Here is a 15857-nt window from a genome sequence, read left to right as displayed (position 1 = left end):
TTGGCTAAGAGGTATGCTATGATGTTAGCTGGTACATTATGATGTCACAATGCTGTCGTGAGCCTGTGTGTGTGTGTGTTTGTTAGCGGCTCCGCCCTCTCGGTCTGCCAGGCAACAGCATTTGTTGCATTTTTCAAACATGAAGTGGGAGAGGAGTTAGACTCTGGTAGGGGGTGACTTGCTCTTTAACCTCAGATGCCTCCGTGGTGTCTAAGGGTGTTAAAATACCCCATGGTCCTGTGTGTGTGTGTGTGTGTGTGTGTGTGTGTAACTATATGTTTTAGTTTTATATATTTATACATTAAAACATTTGCATTTACTGAATTTTAAAGAGAAATGTTTATTCCAACACACAATTCTGTGAATAGTTAAAGAGCAAGTCACCTCCTACCAGATCCTTACTCAACTCCCACTTCCTGTTTGAAAAATGCTGTTGCCTAGCAGACCGAGAGGGCGGAGCTGCAAACAAATACACACACAAACAGGCTCACAACGACATTGTGACATCATATGGTACCAGCTAACGTTCTAGGGTACCTCTTAGCCAATAGCGATGGCAGATTTAAATTCAAATGCAGTGCAGAGTTTTTACCTGACAACGGCACAACACTGACAGTTTTAGGAAGAAAATTAAAATTGTAACCAAAATGCACAAAAGTGCTAAACTATTGACTACACTTGTCTGCAGCACGATTAGACACGCATTTATATAGTTTATCAGAAAAAAAGGTTGAATTGGGGGTGACTTGCTCTTAAAGAATTGTTTTTGCTTTCTAGAAAAAATATCTGTTTGAATTGTAACAAAAATCGTGTTACTTGTTTTTTCCACACACTTTATCGTGTCCTACCAACAGTTTTCTCCTCATGAAAAGTAAGAATATGCACCTAATACTAGACCAGCATTAATTTATCAAAGTTTAATGACTTTTCAATTAATCCTGAGAACATTTATAACAAATCAACCATGTTTCCCCTTCTCTGTTTGAATTACAGGCTACTTTAAAATGCAGAACCACTCATACATGTGTTTATGTTGCTGGAAAAGCTAATCATCACCTTAGAAGGGCTGGATTTAAACTTTTCCCAGACCCCGATTTTAGGGTTTTATTTAAAAGTCTATATTTTTAATCCACAGAATTACAATAAAAACTGTTTTAATGACTTTTCTTCGTGTGAAATTTTCCCTGCATTATAACAGATGAGTTATTTTAGTCAAACCACAGCGATGCTGCTACAGGATCCCTGGTTCTTATGACTACCCCTAATCCTAAAAATAATGCAGTACAGCATCTCAGAGATTGGTGGAGCAGAAAATAAGTGGGAAAACGTTTTTTTTAATAATCTGTGACGATAAATACTCATAAGGAAATGTGGATATTTAGTGTAAATATTCCTTCCTGGAGGGTTCGCCAGAGGTTCCCGAGTTAATCCCGTATGTAAATCGCAGCCAATGGATGATGGTGTTGAGTGGGGCTGGGATTAGCAGGAGACGAATGAGTTTCAATTTTACTGGATTACAGAACAAAGAAAGGGGAAAGGGACACCCTGCTCTGTTAGGGGAAAAAAACAGAATAAACTCAGAAAAACACACAAATAAAAGGCTGTAAGGCTCACGGTCGAAGACATCGCTGCGATTATGCGGATTACGATATTTTAGCGGACGGCGCGGCTACATTGTGGATGGGATTTGGGAGCGTTTCTGATGGATTAAATCGGGGGAATAAACCGGGATTGACAGCAGCAACAAGGCTATTTAATCGCTAATTAAGGTGAGATTTCGTTGTCGCTTTTCTTATTCCTGAAGACTTTTGTGATATCTTTTTTTGGACTGTGTGTTCTTTTGCCACCGTTTGTTAAATATGTGCAGATTATAACCTAATTTCTAGACTGGGGGGAGGAGGAGATGAAAGGAAGGTGCTAGCGCTAGCAGGATGCTAACGAGATGGTGCTAGCTAGTTAGCTAGCTCAGCCTTGTTATGCTATCGTTAGCTAATTAGCGCGAGCTCATTACTTAATTAAACGGTCGGTATCACTAAAGACAACGAGCGGAAGCGGTTCCTTTAGTTTAAACGAGACTCGCCCTTGCGAGTGGAATGCTAGCCTCTTTATTTAAACACGAATTCGGCTCTGTCCTGACAAATCACCCCTCTAATCGCTACCAGACTGGAACAGCTAATGCAACAAAGCCAGCTGCTTCAGCCGCAAACAGCAGGAAACACGTTTAAAGCGGACGTTTAACGGGGGGAATCTGTACTACTGAGAGGATTTTAACCGTGTTGCGCTGCAGTAAACTTCTACTAAACGTTACTTTCTAATGGACTGTTGTCATTTGGCTTAAATAGCGCAGAAAGTCGGAGTCAAACTAATCTACCGCCGTTAGCTAAAACTCAAACACAAGTTCGTGGTCATGACTTCAAACAATAACCGTTTTTCTGGTCATCTCTGGTCTCAGATGACAGAAAGCGGTCCTAAAAACAGCTCAGTGGTGTAAAACTTTGTCAGTCAGAAAGGAGTGGAGCACAAATCCACACGACACGCCCTCCGGTGAAACATTACACCTGGGTTTTATTTATTGCTCCCACTTCTGAAGTCCTGAGGTCAAGACCAGAACAGAAGTTGTGCAGGCCATCTGGGGGGCTTAAAGCTTTAGCTCATCATTTAATCAGATAACAAAGGATTTTTATACGAATTCCTGCTTTGACAAGAGCTGAATAAATGCGCCTCTCTTCGACTAATGCTGTCAACTCTGGGGTCCAGAGCTACAACACAAAGAAGAAAATATAATTTCTATAGCGCCTCTCAAGATAAAAATCACGAGGCACTTCACAAAAACAAAAAAATGTAAAAATATAAAAAAGAATTTAGAAAATGTTTAAAAATATATTTAAAATGAGCAAAAAAATAGGCAATTGTGATTAAAAAATGTTAAGAAAGAGAGAGTGAATAGGAAAGAGGGAAATCAGTGGATCCTGAGGAAGGTGGAATAGGTGGGGAGAGCAGAATAAAGAGAGAGGGGTTGAAGAAGGTCATGCAAAAGCCAGCTTGAACAGGTGAGTCTTCAGCTGCTTTTTAAAGGAGACCACTGAGTCCACTGATCTCAGGCTGAGGGGGAGAGAGGTCCAGAGTCTGGGGGCCACAGCAGCAGATGATCTGTCACCTTTGACCTTTAGCCTGGTGCTGCACAACCAGTAGGCTTAGGTCACTGGACCTCAAGGACCTGCTGGGGTTGTAGTATGGAGCTAGGATTGGGACAATATTCAGCGTAACTTGTAACAAGTTTTGTAACTTCGAACATGTTTCATCACATGTAACTTTGGATTTGTAACTTGTAACTTTGGATTTGTAACTTGTAACTTTGGATTCGTAACTTGTAACTTTAGTTTTCTAACTTGTAATTCTCAATTTGTACTTGTATTTCTTGTTTTGTAACAGGAACATTGTATTTTGTACATGTATTTTTTATTTTGTAAAATTAAACTTTTATTTTGTACATTTACTACTCATTTTGTAACATCAAACATTCATTCAGAAACATGAAACTTTCGTTTTGTAACTAGCAGACTTCCAAATTGAAAAAAATCAAGGTACAAGTTTGAAATCCAAACTCTCAAAACACACATTTCATTCTACAGGTAAAAATCTCAAATCTACAGTTACGGATCTTTTTGTCTCAATTCTAGCGTCAGTGGGAGGAACTTGGGTGGAACCAATGAGAGCACGAATCTTAGCTACCAATCACGTTTCTCGAATTCCTGTCCAATCATTGGGAGAGGATCTCAGTCTTATCTTCATTCAGCTGTAGAAAGCTCCCAGCCATACAGGTTTTGATAGTGTCTAAGCAGGTGTGTAACAGCTGCAGCTTAGACATCTCATGGGGCTTAAAGGAGATGTACAGTTGGATGTCATCTGCATAAAGATGGTGGGAGATTCCTTTGAAGGAGCTCAGGATGTGCTGAAGAGGAAGCAGATAGAGGAGGAAGAGTAGAGGCCCCAGCACAGAACCTTGTGGGACACCATGGGTAAGGGAGTTGGTGGAGGACCTAAACTTGGAGACGGCCACAGAAAAGGAGCGCTCAGAGAGATAAGAGGAGAACCACTCCAGAGCAGATCCTGATAGGCCTACCCAGTATCTGAGCCTCTCCAGTAGCAGGTGATGGTCAACAGTGTCAAAGGCTGCAGTCAGGTCCAGCAGGACCAGAACAGAACAGTCCCCTGCATCACTGTGAGTCAGAAGGTCATTAGAGACCCTAAGAAGAGCTGTTTCAGTAGAATGAGCTCTACGAAAACCTGACTGGAAGCTATCATAGATGTTATGTTCATCAAGAGCAGCTGTGAGTTGTTTAGCCACAACCTTTTCCAAGATCTTGGAGATGAACGGAAGTTTAGAGATGGGTCTGAAGCTGCTATGGAGAGAGGGTCAAGACTCGGTTTTTTAAGAAGCGGGTGGATTACAGCATTCTTAAAGTAAGCAGGGACCTGACCAGAGACCAGAGAAGCATTAATTATAGAGAGCACGCTGGGACCGATGGACAGAAAAGCACTTTTAAACAAAGATGAGGGTAAGATGTCGAGGGGGCATGCAGAGGTCTTCATAGAGTTAACTAGTTTGGTTAACTCAGGCAAAGAAACAGGAGCAAAGCTATCTAGGATGATGGGCCTGGTTGGAGTCGGGAGAGGCAGCGATAAGGCTGAAGGAGAGATGCTTGATCTAACCTTATTGACTTTGTCCACAAAGAAAGACAGAAAGTTCTCACAGTCTGCAACAGAGTGGATGGAGGCTGTAGGAGAGGCAGGAGACTCGATGCTGCTGATGGTGTTAAACAGCACCTTGGGGTTCCCTTTGCTCTGGGACACCAGGTTGGAGAAATAGGAAACCCTGGCGTCTCTGACTGCAGAGTTAAAGGATGTCAGAAGATCCTTTAGGTGCAGCAGATGGACGTGGAGATGGGTTTTCTTCCACAAACGCTCAATTTTTCTGCATTGGCGCTTCAGGCTGTGAAGGCTGTCATTAAACCAGGGAGTAGGGTTCACTGCAGGAACTGATCTGGTTCTGACAGGACAGATGTTGTCCAGAATGGAGAGGCAGTGCCACTTGTATTTCTTTCTGTCATTATCTACCTTCATGACCATTTGTGGGGGTATCGGAGATCGATCTGTGCATGAAGAGCTTTGGTTTGTGGCTTAGCTCCTCTTCACTAAAACAGACCGGTTCAGCCCTGTCGATCGTGTGACCCTGGAGGAAGGACCTCCCGAAAATCATACATAAATCCCGAAAGGGGGAAAACTCCAGATTACAGATTTAAAGAACAAGTCACCTCCAAATCAACTTATTTTTTCTGATAAACTACATAAATGTGTGTCTAATCGTGCTGCAGACACACGTGATCAATAGTTTAGCACGTTGGTGCATTTTAGTTCAAATTTAAATTTTCTGCCTAAAACTGTCAGTGTTGTGCCGTTGTCAGGTAAAAATTCTGCACTGCATTTGAATTTAAATCTGCCTACACTATTGGCTAAGAGGTACCCTAGAATGTTAGCTGGTACCATATGATGTCACAATGTTATTGTGAGCCTGTGTGTGTGTATTTGTTAGCGGCTCCGCCCTCTCGGTCTGCCAGGCAACTGCATTTGTTGCATTTTTTTCAAACAGGAAGTGGGAGTGGAGTAATACTCTGGTAGGGGGTGACTTGCTCTTTAAATTAACTTTAAACAACGGCGACTTGGTAAAATGCCAGATTATTATTTTTGCTGCCAGATTTCTTGTAGAAAATTTCCGGTGACATTTAAACATGCCTGTGTGTCCTTTTATGTTTGTGGAAGATTAATAATTACCCCTTCTGATGTGATAAAGAATCCTTGATCAATGATTGGTGAACATATATCCGGGCCAGTGTGTTTTTACTGCAACTGTCATTAATTTTTAATCAAACGTTTATTTTTAAGTTGACTTTTAACAGAAGAACTTTTCATTTTTTTGTTTATTGCATTAAATGTTCATAAAAGTCAACTTTATTTCCTCTCAAAGTCTAAGGATTTTCCGAAAATGACTGGAAGTTGGATTATTGATCAGAGCGGAAAATGTTTGGATGGATTCTTGTATTAAATCACAGAAATTTTCAATTATTAGCTTAAAAATCGACCAAAACATTTCCAGATTTTCTTAACATTTCATCATAAGCTTTGAGTTTGAGACACTTTCGGTTAGTTGACAACCATTTTTCTGTGAGAAGGATCTTAAACGTGTCTCCTGCTTCTCGGTTTAGTGTCAGTCTCGTCTGGATTTGCTCCAGATGAAGTCTGAGTGATGACAAAGGGCTCAGAGACGGGGATTATAATGTTTGTTGTAATGAGAAGCTGCGGAGCGTCTGTCCAGCCACACCCTGACCGAAGACGGTCCTTTTTGTTTGTGTGTCTCTCCTAAAAACAGCAGTTTCTTTTTCTGATCGTGTTTGACTTTTGTTCTGCAAAAACGAGTTACGATAGTTTATCAAACAAGGTGTTAAGAAACATAAGAAGCATCAAACATGCCTCGGAAACTCAGAATAAAGTGGTTTTTTTAATCCTAACAGGTGTTTCCCAATTTCTCTGAGGACGACGTCGGCACATTCCGGCTGTGTTTGACTGACAGCTGTAATATGTTTCTCCTTAGCTTAGTTGCTCTTCTGTGGACAGGAAGTGTGATAGATTTATCTCAGAGTGCACTTCACGTCCTCGCTGGACCACTTCACATCTGCTCTGCATGGTTTCATCCGCATTACATCGGCGAACTGAACATTTTGTTTATGCCAGCTTTGATGTGTGGCGTTTTGTGTTGAATATAAACCAATTAACACTCCTCGAGTGTGTTAACAATACAAAAAAAAAAACATCCAACGCTGGGTTTCCTCTCAGCGCTTTGTTTTTGTCTCACGTTAAGTGTCTTTAAGAACAAATATGTCACAAAAATGATAACCAATGTTTGGCTATATTGATTTCATTTTTAAACAAATGTTTCATGTTTTACACAACTAGTAAAAATTAGACTAAATAATTTTGTAGTTTCCCTTTAAATTAGTTTGGTTCACTAGCTTTAACCTTCAACTCCAGGAGGAGTATAATTGAGAGGCTCTGCAGGTCACTCTCTTGGTACTGGTGACCTTTTGCTCCCAGCTAGTTGCTGTTTAAGCTGGTTCATCGTTGGGCTGCAGGTGCTGGTGAATGTGCACATTTTCAGCAGAAATCACTCGGAATCACCATAATGGCAGTTTTGATTTTAGGTTTTATGGTACTAGCTTGCTGATAGTGATTTTTGCCATTTTTGGTTAATCTACATAGTAGTAGGGATGCACCGATGGATCGGCATTTGATCGTAATCGGCCGACAGTGCCCCTATCGGTTTTGATTGGTTTTCAAAATAGATCAAAGCAGACCGATCAGGTAGGGTTGTCACGGTAACCAGTGTAGCGGTAAACCCCGGTAAAAAAAAGTTAATAATAATAACCGTCTTGTTTTTTAAAAACTATATTATCTCGGTGGGTTTACCGTGGCTGTGGTGTAGGTGCGGTGACCCATACTAGCCATCGTATCATCTGTTGAAGTTGCCGGTGGCAAATGCGCGCTTTGTTCTTTACAACCAAAACTTTCTTGAAGCTAAAGCTGAAATAATGGTCAAAGGAGGAGACGGCAGCCCTCAGGACGACATTTTTTTATCCCTCAAAGAAGACAAAGTGGGAAGTACGGGCATCTTTTAGATATTTGAAGAATGCAGAGGGAGTTGATAGAAGACGGCTATCCTGTTTGCAGCACGTGCAGAAAAAGTGTCTGTGAAAGGCAGCAACGCTTCTAATCTCATGACACATCTGTGTGACCATCACCCACAACTCTGCAGTCAACGCAAGGCAAGCTAACGTTAGCGTTTTAGCTAAAATGCGTGATCCGAGGATTTGGGTTGAGGGAGAATGCAACGAGTCGCTATATAAAGCAGCCGCAGCGCCGCTACCTGCATATAAACCGTGTCGCGGACACCGCCATGTTGAAATGACGCTATGCATTACGGGGCTCCCAGGGGCAGATAAGAGTTGGTCTCTCTCCGAGAATAATTATGAATTTAACAATGATTACTGCCTGATCTGCAAAGCTCACTGGAAGGACACAAACCGAGGACAATATTTTCCTGATATAGGGTTTATTACTCAAGTAAGGGTAAAAAAGTACCTGATTAGAAGGCTACTTGAGTACTGAGTATCATCTGATCTAATATTTTTAAAATGATGACATCAAACAGACAAAAAATAAGAAGTTATGGGCAAATATTGGTATTTTAAAGACTAAAGGGAAAAATGTAAACAAATAAACAACATAATTACAAAATAACACATTTTAGGCAAAATTTAGACACAAACTGAGGACAATATTTCCTGACATACACGGTTTATGTAGTTGTCTGAAAATGTTTCATGTTTAAAAAAAAATACTGTGATAATACCGAAAACCGTGGTAATTTTGGTCACAATAACCGTGAGGTTAAATTTTCACACCGTGACAACCCTAATACAGACCATTTTAGATAGGTTACATTTCCTTTATTCCCAGATTATGTAGTTTGTAGCACTCATTATAATGTTGTAGAAAATTTCTGGCCAATCCACGTGATCGGTATCTGTGATCAGCATTCTTTAATATCGGTATCGGTGATCGGCAGCAAAAAACCTGATCGGGGCATCCCTACATAGTAGTGGTGATTCTTTTGTCCATCCAAACTTCCACCATGCCGCCGCTGCACGGTGGTGATATGTCATATAAAATAAGGCCAACATCCCAAAAACTTGAAAGTTTAATTTTTTACTTATTTGTTTGTTCAGTTTGGTTATAAACCTTTTTTTTTTTGTTTTTTATGTTTTTTGCTACTTCTCCTGTTCTGGTAAAAAAAAATAAAATAGGCCCACCCCAGTGCATGCTGGTCCAAAATTACTTCCGTTATTGAAAAAGGCACCACAGGCCGACTTGCAAAGGCAAAAAAAAAATAAATGACTAAAATAACATTAACCTACAAATAAATCTCACAAAAACACAATAACATACAGTAACCCAAGAACAAATATAAACAAAATAGGAATAAATGAAAATGAAAAATAAAAAGCTCCAACATTCATTCAAAAATCTAATTTTTCTAAAATATAGGGCTGGGGGTAAACGATTATTTTTAAAACGATTATTCTGACGATTATTTTATCGAATAGTCGACTATTCTAATGACTATTTATACAATTAATCTAATGATTATTTTTCTATTGCACAGTTAATAAAAACCAAAAAATCTCTAATAAATTCCTCCAAAAAATTGATCAATTGTTACTGTAAGAGAATAAACACTACAGGCCTCCCATTTTGTATAACACTGCTTTTATTGTGTTGGTTGGTTATGTTCTGGTGACGCGTAGAACTTGGGAGTGCAGGCTGCTGCCTGAGAGGTGGTTGGAGACGGAGTGTCTCCATGCTGCTTTGTTTTGGTCACTTATGTGTGTGAGGCGAGTGGTGTTACGACTCTTCCTAGGGAGTTTGGCTCGTGTGCAAAAAGGAAGGGACAGTAATGTGGGATTTAAAAGTTAAAATGATGATCAGGTTTATTTACATCTACAAAAAAACAAATCTTTCCATCCACAGGTTGGGAGTAATAAAACTAATTCTGCCTGTGGGGAATTAAAACAAAAGTACAGATAACTAGGGATGTCCCGCTGGGCAAAGATTACTGGGTTTTGGACCAAAATAAGAATCTCCAAAGTTCCAAACTCTAAACTGGGCGGTTAAACCAAACTCAAGGTGATATTTTAAACTAAACCGAAAACCCACAACACTCTAAATGTAATAAAAGGGAGATTTTATTACATTTAGACATTTATTAATTTGTACCACAAATTATTATTTTTTATATGTGTTCAACATGTTTAAATATCGCTTGTTTAATTAACCAACATTTCTAGTGTACAGCGCCGTGTTTGGTTGTAATGCCTTGTGAATGCGCTTTATAAATAAAATTGGATTGGATTGAAAAAAGATCAACTCCAAACCAAAACGTAACAGCTTATCCAAACGCAAGAAGCTGTTAGCGAAGATGCTAACAGTAGCTTTACCAATGTTAAGTTCAAGTTGCCAAGTTTAAATAAACCAAAAACACCCAGCAGCAAACAGACCAGCACGGAGGAGAGACTGCTACCACCAAAACAGCTCTCCTCATGTCTGAAAGAAGCTCCTTTATGAAGGCAGAAACGCTCCAGGTGATTTTCTGCATCTGCTATAGAGACGAAGCAGCGCATCTGACCCCGGAAGTTGTTGTCCGTTGCCGGGAAACGAAGGCGGGCAAAACAGGAAAGGAACCTAGTAGCGGACGGACGTTGTTCCGGGTCTTCGGTATTTGGCGGAGATGTTAGTGAAGGCGGAGAAGAGGGCGAACTAGAGGAAAAACAGGCAGATTCCTCCTCTATTTACAAACTCCTGGGGATGCAACAAGTGGGCGCGGTGCGTCGACTTCCGGATCTGACGTCGACGAATTTTTAGAATCGAGCCGTCGACGTAATTGAGGCTTCGCTACAGCCCTACTAAAATAGTGAATGGACTGTACTTGATATAGCTCCTTCTAGAGTCCTGGACCCCCCAAGGCGCTTTACAACACAATCAGTCATTCACCCATTCACACAAACATTCACGCACTGGTGTAGCCTGGCAAGCCAGACTAAATAAATGTATTATTTAGTCTGGCCATGCTCCATTGACGGCTCTCGGTTGTGGGGCGGGTTCTACCGTTGTCTTTCAAATGATCTCCGCATTCTACTGGACAAAGAATGTGTCATACTCTTGTTTCACTCTGTTGCATCATCCCACCCACCAGGCATATAGAGTGCCCTGATTGGCCCACAAAGCGGATAAAGCTCTGTGATTTGTTCACTAAGCAGATAGAGCACTATGATTGGCCCACCATTATGGACCAATCACAGCTCTTTATGTGTTTGAAACCCCTCTAGAGAGCTGTGATTGGCTAGCCAGAGTCCTGGTAGGAGCTGTGGAGGTTCCAATGGAGCATGCCTAGACCATTCTTTGCAAAGCAAGAATTTGGTCTAGTTCAATAGGCTAGCACTGGTGGGGATTCAATTCAATTCAATTCAAAAATACTTTATTGATCCCAGAGGGAAATTGATTGTTGTAGTAGCTCAGAATAATAATAATAATCAAGTCATCAAAGAGTTGTTGTATATTACAATGGCTGTTGGCAGGAAGGATCTCCAGTAGCGGTCAGTGTTGCAGCGAAACTGAAGAAGCCTCTGACTGAAGACACTCTTCCGTTGTCGGACAGTCTTGTGAAGAGAATGCTCAGGGTTGTCCATAATTTTCTTGATTCTCTGGAGAATCCTTCTTTGCATTATCTCCTCCAGCGGTTCCGAAACTGCCGATACTCTGGCTGAGTCCTTGAAAGGGCTTGGAGTTCCTACATCTTGTTGGCCAGTGATCTCACATTGCCCATTATGATCGATGGAAGAGATGGTTTGGATTTCCTCTTTCTCTGTCTCCGTTTTGCTCCCGCTCTGCACCCACGCTTTTTATGTTTTAGCTCATTTGGGATTTGTGGCTTCAGTTGAGGTATTATTTCAGCCCTTCCAATGTTAATCAGCTGCTCCCGATTGTAAACCAGCTTGTTGCCATGGTTACATATCATAACAAATGCTCAAAAAGTGAAAAAAGCTAAAAAAATCCTCCAAGCTTCACAGCACCAGTAACAGAAAAGTTAAGTGTCCAAAAAATACAGTTTTTCTTAAGATACTAGAAGAAAAAATGTCCAAGAAAAGGCAAAAATTACATATAGTCAACAGAGCTACTCCAACATGCAGCCACCCGGAGCAGCGCAGTTCCATACGATGTAGCCCTGGAGTGCACTAACAAGCGAGGCTGCCGAGCACAGGCGCCACCGGTCCCTCCGACCACCACCAGCAGGCAACGTGGGTTAATTGTCTTGCCCAAGGACACAACGACAGTGACAAACTGAGTGGGGCTCGAACCTGCAACCTTCCGATTACGGGGCGAGCACTTGACTCCAGTGCCACCATCGCCCAGTACTGAGTAACTCAGTAAAACTAGTGGCTTGATTTGGTAGTTAATCAGTGATTTATGGAATGAGAAAATGTCCATTTATTTTAATTTCATTGGTAACTAATTATTTTATGTTTAACAAACATAAAAAGACTGTTTTTGACTCCACAACAATGTAGAGCTGCCACCCTCGCAACATAAAATTAGCGCACTATCACGTTGTAATGTGGTAACTTTATTCTCCTAACAACATCATTGTCACGTTTTTAGCAAAGACATATGTAACACATTTGTACCATATGTACTATATGGTACAGATGTGCTACAAATGTATATTGTTAGAACAGTATATTATATTGTTAGGACCATAAAATTATCCAATTATAATGACACATCACTCAAATTTTATTTTGCATTGGTGGCAGCTCTTCGCCCCTGAGCAATTTCAGGAAAAGTCAAACCCATAAAATTGTTCTCTTAGCCACTTCACCATGAAACTTTATTACTCACACACACCTCCAACGCCTCATCACAAGTTCATCTAGTCATCATCAGAAGCATGACTCCAGTCACATTTTCATCATTAACTGAATGTCGTTTACCTGAATGAAAGATTCAGCTTTTATGTTTAAATAAATCTAACATTTTGTTGTAGTTGCTGCTTCAAGCTCGTTTTGTTCATTTTTATTTTTTAGGAAGCAATGAACATTTCTTAGAGCTGCTTTTGTCAGTAAAATCTTCATTACATTACAGACCCTTTTAGGTGCCCATTAAGGTGGATTTATTAGATTCACTAAAAGGTTACCTCTTGGGCAGCGTGCCCGGGATTTTAAAATGCAGGACAGAGCCAACAGGATGAAATGATCAGAACAAGCCCTTCTTGCTCCTACCTGTCAGATGTGACGGATCAGATTTAAATTTCATATAGAGGCAGGTTATGATGCTAGTGTTTGGTTGTTTTTACTCAAAATTAAGAAAACTCTCTGGATGTAGTCATTACATGCAGAGATGCACCAACTCTGGTTTTCAGGGCAGATGTCGATTTCAGATTTTTGTACCCTTTGAAAGCCTGGTAAGTCATCATATATATGTAGATATATAGTCTGGCCATGAGCCATTGGAACCACCCAGTCGTGGGGTGGAATGTACAGTTGTCTTTCAAATGGTCTTTCCGACCGTATGGAGCCTAACCCCTTCTTTCCACCGGAGCCGTCAGCAGCACGTTACTGCAGCAGCACGTCTTGCTCGCGTAAGCTGCTGCTTGGCCCTTCCCACGAGACGCGAAGCAGCAGGGGAGCAGCTGTCACCGACAGAGCATGAAGTCACACAAGTGACTTCGTCAGTAAACACAACAACAAGCAGGAGAAAATTACAACATGGCTCCAAAATGTTTGTGTTTTATGTTCTGTCCGTTTTATAATCGCCAATACGGACCTGAAAAACAAAGGACACCGCTTGCTAGGTGATAACTTCTCACAGGGCTGCACAGTTAGTAACTTTTTTTAAAGTAAAGCAACCGGAAGGCAGTACGTTTCTTTATTCTGAAAATCTCGGGAGCTTCTCTCCATTTCCGCGTCCGATTTCCTGTCTTTCCTTCCCCAAAAATGTCGGACTTGACCCGTTTCAGAGGCGCCGCGCATAGAAAATAGAACCGGCGTATAAGGGCCGCGACATGCTGCTCCTGAGACGCGGCCGACTCGCACTGCTGACGGCTCCGGTGGAAAGAAGTGGTAAGGGTGCTTCTCAGTGTCAAGGCGCCTTGCCTTGCGAGGCGATGTCTCGCGAGGCCAGGCGCCTTGCATTCAAGGACACTGTCCTTCCTTGGTCAAAGAAAACGGTTAAATGGAACAGAACCGCGGCTTCCACGGCGGTCATGTAATGTCACGTGACACGGGAGATAATGTTATATTTTATATGTATTAGTTTCAATATAAATATTTAATGAGCCTTTTACTTTTTAAATTGGGTATATGTGTATTAAATTAAAGATATAAGCAAGTTACTACCCGCTAGCCACTGAAGCTGCAACTACTAGGCAACTAACCAACCATAGATAACTTCTTTAGATCTAAAGAAAACATTTTAGCTGACTTACTTTTAAACTTGAAAATTGTCCCCGAAGTAGCTTCTGATCCGCCATCTTTTTGAAAATACCGCAGTGTATTGTGGGTAATTTTTGACCAAGGCTAGGCTACAAGACACCTCCCGTGTATCCTTGCTCAGCTAGCTAAACGGCTAACAAACGGAGAACACACGCCTTGGTAGAACATGAACATTGGAACGTCTTGGTGGCTCCCGATGACGTATCTCCTAGGCAACCGGGGCGGGGCCAAGACATCAAGGCAAGGTTCCTTGGCATTGAGAAACACCCTAAGTCTCCTCCCTTTCCGGTCAGCTTGTCGGTCCCCGGAAGAACGGAAAAATGAAAGCAAGCCAATGGGGCTAAAAGCTATTTTCTAGCCCGCTTTGCCTTACGCCCTGGATCGCACATATGTTGTACTGCTATTTAAATGAAAACTAATGATGGGTGTATTGACCATGCCAGTCAAGTACTTTGAGATTTATCAGTTTGTAAAAGTTCATAATTAGCATGACTACAAATCAGACATCAGCACGTCGCATATATGACGTCACCAGAATGTCTTCTCCTCTAGTGTAGCTGCTACTCACCACATGACCAGATTTATGGTGGTTATTTCCTTCTGAAGGAAGGATTTTAAGTTCGTTGAACTCACAGCAGTTTCACCTCAGTTTTCTCCGTGTCTGGTTCAATGACGTTACTGCCATGATGCGCATTTGTAGTCCTGGACTTAATTTTCATACAAAACCTAAAATAACATTTCCCCCATTCTAAAATAAACATATTCTTGATATAAAAATTTGTCTTTAAAATTCACGAACATCAAATGTGAAATCCATGGAACAAAACAAGCAGAGTTAGAAAATAGCGTTTTTAGCCCAGTTCACTTGCATTCATTTTTTCGTTCTTCCGGGGACCCGTGGTCTGTAAGTAGATGGGCGTGACTTAGGCTCCTTATTTAGGCAGCATTAGGACCAATCAAAGCAAAGAACAATGTTGACATTTTCATAACACCTGAAATCAGTCAGCGGGGCAGTCTGCCATCCCCTGTCGAAGAAGAAAAAGCAGCAAAAACTTCCTTTTTCCTAAATAAATAGATAAGTACCTCTATCTGCTCATGTGTCAAAGAAAAGCTCAAGTCTGAATCATCCAAAATTATGCCAAAGCTATCTCTGTGACACCATTGTTGTAGTTTTTGTCCATCGCAGCTCTAGTGTTAGGCCCACCCAACAAACGTAGAACGCTATGATTGGCTGGACACAAAACTGTTGCGGCCACAAGGCTACATTGGCTAATGTAGCCTCTGGCTAAGCCAACCTGCAGAACTAGATCCTTTGCTGTGGTTGCTCCAGATTTCTAGGCTATAGCTTTGACCCACTGACCCCAACTTTGGCTGATGTTCTGTAATCATACAATTGTAAAATGACATCTGTTTTAATTCTGGAAGCCAAAAGTTTCACATTAGAGCTCGGCTGTGGTGTGAGTTTTGGGCGATCACCAATAAAGCTGATGCTGCTGAATTTCGTTTGGCATCACTGGTCAACTCTTTGCTGCGTCTCTATTCACACAAACTTCTAGAACTTCCCATTTTGACATGATCTGACTTTCACAAAACCAAATGTCAAACTGTCAAATTTTCAGGTGGAACTTGATGTCGTAGCTGAGAGTCAGTAACTGAGATCTTGTGATTTGGTGTTTTATAGCATAAGGCAATTGATGA

General features: G+C 41.2%; 1 protein-coding gene across 6 annotated transcripts in view; it reads left to right on the top strand.

Annotated features, from left to right (window-relative positions):
• The first annotated feature begins 1559 nt into the window (after positions 1-1559).
• gtf2ird1 (GTF2I repeat domain containing 1) overlaps positions 1560-15857 on the top strand; it is a 50831-nt gene continuing 36533 nt past the window's right edge. For all 6 annotated transcript variants that reach the window (XM_015961929.3, XM_015961927.3, XM_054730964.2 and 3 more), the window contains exon 1: positions 1560-1769. The gene's annotated coding sequence lies outside the window, so the exon portion shown is untranslated. The remainder of the gene's footprint in view (positions 1770-15857) is intronic.

Source organism: Nothobranchius furzeri, chromosome 10 (assembly GCF_043380555.1).
Source record: "Nothobranchius furzeri strain GRZ-AD chromosome 10, NfurGRZ-RIMD1, whole genome shotgun sequence".
NCBI classification, from domain to species: domain Eukaryota; kingdom Metazoa; phylum Chordata; class Actinopteri; order Cyprinodontiformes; family Nothobranchiidae; genus Nothobranchius; species Nothobranchius furzeri.
The sequence above is the reverse complement of the archived record's forward strand: the minus strand, read 5'-3'. Positions and strand labels throughout refer to the sequence as shown.